The 8,901-nt window shown below is 41.0% G+C and overlaps 1 non-coding gene across 1 annotated transcript; it reads right to left on the bottom strand.

Moving 5' to 3' along the window:
• Positions 1-8,257: 8,257 nt before the first annotated feature.
• LOC141603410 (small nucleolar RNA R71) lies at positions 8,258-8,364 on the bottom strand. Its single transcript, XR_012525289.1, has one exon. It is a non-coding gene; the product is annotated as a small nucleolar RNA R71 (small nucleolar RNA).
• Between the last annotated feature and the right edge of the window lie 537 nt (positions 8,365-8,901).

Raw genomic sequence — 8,901 nt, 5'->3', positions numbered from 1 at the left:
AAAGGAATTACAAGGTTCTCATACGGTCTACGCTAAAACTATCAAAGCTACTAGACTTCGTCGACACAAATGGAAGACTTCTAACTGCCACGTGATGACTCATCCCGGCTATCCCATACGCGTCATATCACACTCCGCTCAATAACGCTCACCACCCCGAATGGATCACCACGCTTTTAAAACATTTAAACGAGGTCGATTAATCAATCACAATTCAATACATATATCAACAATAAGATAAACAGACAAATTAACCGTCACACACACACACACACACACACCACCAACTCCCATCGTCTCAATACTCGATCGTCCACCGGACTACACGCCATGGGGGGACCGCAGCCGTTCCCACCTAAGCCCCGCTCATCATACGAGCGATAACCCCGTCCCATTAATGTGCACATCCCCTTTCGTGGCGGGTTCCACGAAGGGCGAAACTAGGGCGTGAAGTCACTCCCGCAAGTGACCCCACTCACCGAGAACACATCTCGAGAACCATCAACACCAAATCACAATCACAATCATCATATCAACAACTAACTACAAAGACATCACCAATATCCCATTATGGGACTAATACCGAGTAGAAATCCTACCTGGAAAGCACAACAAGCGATTTGTATCTACAAACAGATCAAAACGCCTCTTCTACGAACCCTCCTCCTATCATATAACACACATAGGCCATACATCACATACTACACATAAAAACCCCCAATTCCTAAATTAGGGTTTAACCAAACTTAACTAAACATTATAAAAACTATATTAAAAGCTTACCCTCGACGCAAGGAATCCAACGACACGACAAACGACAAGAACCGACCGTCTGAACTCCGGGAATTGCTAAGAATGCGATTAGGAAGATGAAGTGGCTTATTTCTCTCTTAAACAGGGTTTTAGGTTTTGTAAAAGTGAATTAAAACAATGACGAATATGTTTAAATACCTTAATCGCATAATTAACAAAACCCGAGAAAACTCCCCGTAAAACCGGACACTCGATCGAGTACCCAAGGTACTCGATCGAGTACCCTCCTACTCGATCGAGTACCCCACTACTCGATCGAGTACCCAACAGTCGAAACTATTCTAAAACGCAACTTACCCTTACTCGACAGAGTAAGGCCTACTCGATAGAGTACCCAAAGACTCATAAATACGGAGTATTACAGATATATCCGTCTAAAGTAAAAGACGGGTCAAATATGCTTAAAGTGGTGACATTTTTAGGCTTCACCATGCAACTTATTGTTTGTCTTATGCTTAAAGTGGGTGGATATTTGGTACGTCTATATCTATAGACGGATGTCTCCCGTCTATAATGAGAATTTGTGTTTCTTGAATTGCTTGTAGATCCAGAGATCTTAATGACGTATTTCTGCCGAATATAAGCTTATGTTCTCAATTGAATACTCGTAATGTGAGTGCTCCTCCAACAAGCTGAAGAAGATATCAAAATTTGGTGGAAGGGTACAAATAATATTAAAAGAATAGAGGAAGGAAATAAAAATAGGAGAATAGAGGGAGAATGGGAAAGTAACATATAAATAGGAGATTTAAAGAGAGAAGTATATATAAAATTAAAGAGGAAAGTTAAAGTAACAAAAATGAGTGGAAAATTGGTAAATTATACCATGACCCCATGAGTATGGTGCATGGTACTCTCTCCACTTAATTTTTTCTTTTATTAAATAAATCTTAAATTTAATAAATTAGAAAATAAAAAAAAAATTATCATTTTACATAATTTTTATTCCTTTACAAATAGAGATCATCTTTGATATATTTTGTTATTTATTTTATTTTTCCTCACATATTCACATCATGTAATTAATATTTTTATATAATCTCACATAATTATTTTTATTCTTTTAAATTATTTTGTATTATGCGGTTTTGATATGGAATAAAACGTTCATGATCATTGTTCAATATATTTGAACAAATAAAGCCATATTCACTAAACTATAAATGTCATATTCACTAAACTGAAAGTGAATATAATAGAGTCATATGATGAATATCACACTACATAATACGTATTCATCAAACTACACTGTCATGTTCACTAAACTGAAAGTGAATATGATAATGTCACATTATGAATATCGCACTATAAAACACATAATATTAAACAACATTGTCATATTCATTAAACTTAAAATGAATATAATAGTGTGATATCGTGAATGTAACATTACATAATACTTAAACCAATAGGTCTCGTTGATAAGTATAATTTTAATGTCATTTTACCCCATATTTAATCACTTATTCGACTCGATTTTTGTGCCCTTCAATCGACTTAATAGCTCATTTTACTATTTTAATTAGTGATTATTAGTTCAATCATGTTTATTGCGAATAATGGTTATTTGTCAAGTATTCGATACCGCTTTATTTTGTTTTAATTTTGTAGGAGTCGATTCAAGAATAAAGAGAGAGAACGTAACCCGAGACTAAGAAGACGGGTCAAAGATGGTCCAAGAAAAAGTCAAGTGGATGAAAAGGGGAGGAATTATTCAAAAAAAGTTGACTTATCAAACTATCTAGCCAACGCAAATCCCATGTCTTCTTCATAGCCTTCCCCGCAAATCCCTTTTTGATCATGTCAAACCAGCCAAGCATTTCACTCCATAACCTTCCATCGCATCATACCTGAAATTAATCACCATGCACGAGCAGCCTATCAGTCGAGTCACCATGGCTCAAATTGAAACCCGACATCAACCACACCATTCCACCATTAACCACCTACACCACCATTAATCAACAACAGCAGCAGTTGACCCACAACGGCTGCCACCTTGTCGACACCTGTATTTCACCATCAATCCACAACAACCCCACATTTACCAATCAACTCCGTCACCAAAGACTAATTGCTCGCCCCCGCTTTCGTGTTCCCGTCATCACAAAGAACAACAACCAACAAAGAACAACAACCATTAGCACGACCATCAAGTCGGCATCGAAACCCGACATCAAAACAAAGAGCCACGACCACCGCTCAATCCATATCGACAACCACGGAACCACCGTCCCTCATCTCACCCGATTCGCTCCGTCGTCCACCATTACCGCAACATCAACAACACCGTGGACCACCATCGACTAAATTCGACCATGACAAAGAAGAATAAATAAGCACATCAAAGACATAACACTCTTAGCGGGTCACCGATCGCCTCCCCACCGGCCTGGACAACACAATCAATTCATCTCGTTCTCTTGCGTTCCCAGTAGGCACCCGTCTGCGCCTACCCGGCTCCCACAACTCTCCTTCTCAAAATCGCACTCCCAGAGGGGGGCACCGTCTCGCGCCCCCTATCCCGGTTGGGAATACATCAAATTTCCCCCTTGTTTCGAGAGAACTCCCAGTAGGTGCCACCACCGGCGCGGCGATGGACCTACTGAGCCCCTTTTTGGCGTGATTCTTGGTTTCCCTTTTTCTTCCCTTTTTTCGTGTCTTCTCCCCTTCCCTATTTTGTTTGTGTCGATTGTTAGGAGATTAAGATTATTATTATTCTTCTTCTTCTTCTTATTATTAGTATTATTATTATTATTATTATTATTATTATTATTATTATTATTATTATTATTATTATTATTATTATTATTATTATTATTATTATTATTATTATTATTATTATTATTATTATTATTATTATTATTATTATTATTATTATTATTATTATTATTATTATTATTATTATTATTATTATTATTATTATTATTATTATTATTATTATTATTATTATTATTATTATTATTATTATTATTATTATTACTATTGTTTTTTTTTTTATAAAAAGATGCGCGCAACTATCATTAATTGAAAAACAAAAGTTTACATGAAATTGGTGGGGAGCCGAGAAACAAGCTGGGCTCCCACACCCTTAGCAACAGCAAAGCTAAGTCTAGTAAAAATGTAAGCGGCCACCCGAGCCCCCGCATCCTGAGATACCGAGAATTTCTGGATCCGCTTGAGCAAGGCAACAAAGATCCGAACCCAACTTCCCAAGTGATGAGAAAGAGAAGGGAAGGAAACCATAACCCGCTACCGCGCACAAATCCCCGTACTTAGCACACTTACGCCGAGCGGATCGGAACAACCCGACTGCAGACAGAAGACCCGGTCAAGTCAACGCACACATCACGCCCCCTGTCCCAAGAATAAAGCAGCAAATCCGCAGGACGAAGAGAACCCCCATGCCCGTCAACCAAACCAATATCAACCTCCTTTCCCGCAGAAATACCAGATCTATAGCAGATGTCGAAAAGAGTGTCACGGACAAGGTTATGCCGATGTTTAACGCCCACAAGATGCAAGATAAGAAACAGCGTGGTCCCCAAAAACATCATCAGCAAAAACCCGAGAGCAAGCAGGACAGGGCCTAGAGACCGTGAATAACGGAACACCCAGACGATACCCAAGCACACTACGGTAAGTCCTCCCGTTCATAGTTTGACCCAACCCCGAGATAGGAACCGCACGCAACCAATCAGAAGAGTGGGAACCCTGCTGAGACTACCACAAAGCAAGTCGGCGAGGTGTCAAAGAGAAAAAGACCACGAGGCAAAGAAGAACCGTCGCGAAATAAATGTCCGCCAATTTCTTCATAAGTTTGGGGCGACAATTTCACTAGGGTTACCTAAGATACGAGAGCCTCGTAGTCGCAGAAAAACCTCGCGCGACATCATCAAAAGCGGGGCCAGCGGCTACAATACCGGAGGGTCCGAGGAGCTTAGCCTCGCAAATCGCAGACGCAAACGGACGCAATAAAAGTATAATGTAAAACATCCCCCGCCGCATAGACACCAAGATGAAAAGGGAAAGTAGCAAGGCGCCACTGCCAATCCCCAAAACCCGGGCCAGACGCGGTGACGATACGTTCAAGTGGAACGAAGAGCAACATCAAAAGGAAGATGGACGGACCCAAAAACACTAGGGGAGCAAGTACGAAGGGAGAAATAGATCTTAGAAATACCAAGATAAGCTCAAGTAGAAACAACTCACATTGCGGGTCCTCAATCCTCGCAACCAAGTCCATTTGCTCAATGGTCTTAGTTACTCTCCTTGCCACAATCTCACTGCCAAAACCAGGGCAAGTACTGACAGGTCCACCCAAAACTGTAATACCCCTTACGTGCCGAGCAATAGAGGGGGGGAAAACCCCCAGGAAGCCGACTCTGGGGATCCTCAACAGGCCAAAAGACCTCCGTCTTGGAGACATTAAGGTGTAGTCCAAAACGGGGGCCATCCGCCATAATCAAATCCAAGACATTCCCCACCTCCAAAGTATCCCCCACAATGGTCCCATCATCCAAGTACCATGCCTGCATAGTGAGGTCAAAAGTGTCCCGAAATTTGCATACTATGGGATGCAAAACCAAAGCGAAAAGCAACGGACCCAAAGGATCACCCAAATGGACTCCCCGACAAGACCACAAGCAATGCTCCCCATAAAAAGACGGGCGGGGGAATAACAAAACTCCACCCAACGGGAGAGAACCGGCAACGCGTCGGACTTCCCAAGCATGGTCGTACGATCAACAAGGTTAAAAGCATTCGAAATCAACCAAGAAACATGGAAAGTCCCACCTCGGACCCCGAGCCTCAATGAGTCGGTTCAAGGCATGTAAGATAGTCTCTCCTCCACCGGACACACCCACCCCAAATCAGTAAACCAAAAAAATAAGACGACAAAGAAGGACCCACCATAAAAGCACCAACCTTAGAGACAAGCCGTCTCAAGATCGTGCCCACAAAGAATAGGACGGACCCCACCACCTGGTTTCACAAGCGGCGTGAGAGGGGCGCTGGCAATGTACACTCCCAAAGCAAGAGGGCACCGACCCTCAAGAAAAAGATTAACCACCCTAGTAATAGAAGTGATCAACTCATCGAAATCGCCACGCGGCGCCACTCAAACAATCCATAAGGTGTCAAGCACGAAAACCATCCCTCCCACAAGAAGTACCACGAGGGAAACTCCGAATCATATCCAAAACCACCGACTCAGAGGCAACCAGAGGATGATGATCCCCAGACAAAGGAGGGAATGAAGGAGGTGGGGCGACAGGATGCTTCTCACGCAGGGCCACAAGAGTGACATCGGAGTAGGGGGCGACCCCAGAGGAAGAAAGTACCCGAACAGCAGCAGTATAGTGACCATCAGAAATCTTCCGCCGACATTGACGGAGGTTATCCTCACCCAAATCCAGATCCTCCTCCACCTTAAACAAAGAAGGGCCCTCATCAAAACACTCCTGCAACAGATGCAAACCCCCCCAGGTACCCTCCAAGCAAGGATAGCCCTGGCAATACTCTCCTCCTGACGCTGGCGCCGAATAGCCGTCCTACACTCAACATTACTCCGAGGAGCGAAAGTTTTAAGCAGACACAGCGGTAAAACAAGCAACCGAATCCAGCGGGAGAGATCACTAGGGTAATCAGCCACATCATCCAGAGCTCCTTTCAAATTATTCTCGCTTAGTCTCTCATTATTGTAACAAGAACCCTAATATTTCTCCCTTTAATTTCCTTTAATCAAAAGTTGCAATCTTTCTTCATCATTAATTTAATTCCACTTTAGTTTATTCAAGATCCAAAATTCTCATTAGTTTACATTTAGATTAGTGGGTTGCAATTTGAAGGAAGAAGAGATTCATCCTCCTTATTTCAATCAAAGTTTGCTCCTTTAATTAAGATTGGTATAATCCTTCTCTTAATTTCACTTTCTTTCATTTGTTTACATGCTTATTGTTTGCGTAATTACTTGTCTTTATATTATGCTTGTTCTTCCTATTTACATGATAAAGTTCTTATCTTTTATACTCATTTCTATTAGTATGTTTGAGTAGTGTATTGCTTGGGTGGAAGGGTAATCTTGTGTGGTTAATAGAGGTAGATCATTGGCTTGAACAAACAAGTAATTCGTGGGCAATTTCTCCTTTAATTGTCATGCATATAAAGTGTTTGTGGGAATGTCTCAATGAGAATTCGAGTCAATTTCACTATCTTATAACATGTTGGGTGAGAGCTTGACTTGTAACTAGATATCACATGATGATTAGTGGGTCCTGGGTGATTAGAGCGAGAGTTCGATTACTCTTAATCTTGGGCTAGTCTCACATCGAGGGGTGGGGATTTACCTTTGAACTTACCTTAATCACTTGTTATTTATGCTATTACTTGAACCCTTTCTCTACATGAGTGAACCCGACCACCCTTGCTTCCTTAATTAGCATCTTAATCAATTTGTCATTTCTTACTTTAGTTGTAGTCCTATTAGCTAATTTATCAATCATTCAACATTTGCTAAAACTAAACTAGGAAGTGGACAATTAATCTAAGAGCCAAACATCGTCTCTGTGGATCGACCTCCTTATCCTACTACATTCATTAGTTAGGTATTGAGTTTACAAATATTTTTTGCATACCGAGGAGCACGACAAACTCGGTATCAAAATGGTGCCGTTGCTGGGGACGGTGATATTGGATTAGATAAATTGTTTGTTTCTAGGCTTAGTTTACTTTGCTTGCTTGATTTTCCACCCTTGTCCTAGTGCATTCATTGCATTAGGACCATTTCATCTCTTTTTGAGTGTTTGTATAGGTGTAATACCGACTCTCTTGTCCATATTGATCGAGAGATTGAGAAGTCTTTCCGGGTAAGAAGATGGTTAGCACTATCGGCTCTAAGGAGATCTCCACCTTCACCAAACCAACTACAAATACATCCATCTCCACCACCAATTCTCAGCCAAACCATTCACCTAACCATTCACCAAACCACTCTCCAAATCACTCACCCACCCATTCACAACATTCAAACTCACCTAGTCCACAAAATACACCAAGAACCAATTTCATTGACAAAGAGATGTCGGACCAACCAATGGGTTACTACCATAGATCGGATCCTAATCGGTCTTACTCGGCAATTAATTGTGGAGTTCTTGCTCCTAATACTTTTGAGCTCCGTCATCATACAATCTCCTTTATTCAACAAGATATATTTCACGGCTTGAAGAGTGAAGATGCTCATGAACATCTTGTCTTATTCAAGGAAAAAGCGGGTATGATCAAGTACGATGGCATCACAAAAGAGCAAATTCTTCTTATGCTCTTTCCTCTTTTCTTGAAGGATAATTCTAGAAAATGGCATGAACCGGGCACTTTCACTACATGGGAAAGCTTGTCAAGGGCTTTTATCAACAAATTTTACCCTCCTTCAAAAACCGCTAGAATAAGACATGAAATCCAAACCTTCAAGCAAAAGCATCTTGAAACCTTAAGTGAAGCATGGGAAAGATTTAGAGACCTTCTTACCTCTTGCCCACATCATGGAATCCCAAGTGGATGACAAGCCAAATTTTCTTCAAAACCCTTGAGCAAAGATTTAGGGATATGATTGTGTCGGCCTCCAGTGGCAACTTTGACAATATGAAAAATGCCCAAATCACGGAGTTGATCCAAAATATTTACGACATGGAAATTAGCTATGGAGGTAGAGAAGGTGACTATGGAAGAGAAAATGAGTCCAAAAGTGAAGTACCTTCAAAGCTAGAATTGGAAAACAAAGCCAAGTTGATGAATTGTCAAAGAAATTTGATAGCTTTTTGGTGGAGAGGAAGCATGCAAATGCTTATCATGAAGAAAGACCAAATCATTCCAAGGTCTACTATGTTCAAGAGCCTAGGTCACCACCAAGGACCTACTCTCAACAAGGTCCTCCTCCTAGAAACTATCAACAATATGCTCCTACTTGTGAGAATTGTGGTGGTATTGGGCATTCTTATGACACTTGTTCATTCTTTCCACAACAAAACAACCAAACATACATTCCACCTCACCAAAATTTCCAACAATAAATTCCATATCCACCTT

This window comes from Silene latifolia, chromosome 9 (genome assembly GCF_048544455.1).
Source record: "Silene latifolia isolate original U9 population chromosome 9, ASM4854445v1, whole genome shotgun sequence".
Taxonomy (NCBI): Eukaryota; Viridiplantae; Streptophyta; class Magnoliopsida; order Caryophyllales; family Caryophyllaceae; genus Silene; species Silene latifolia.
Note: the sequence above shows the minus strand (reverse complement) of the source record. Positions and strands in the feature narration are given on the sequence as shown.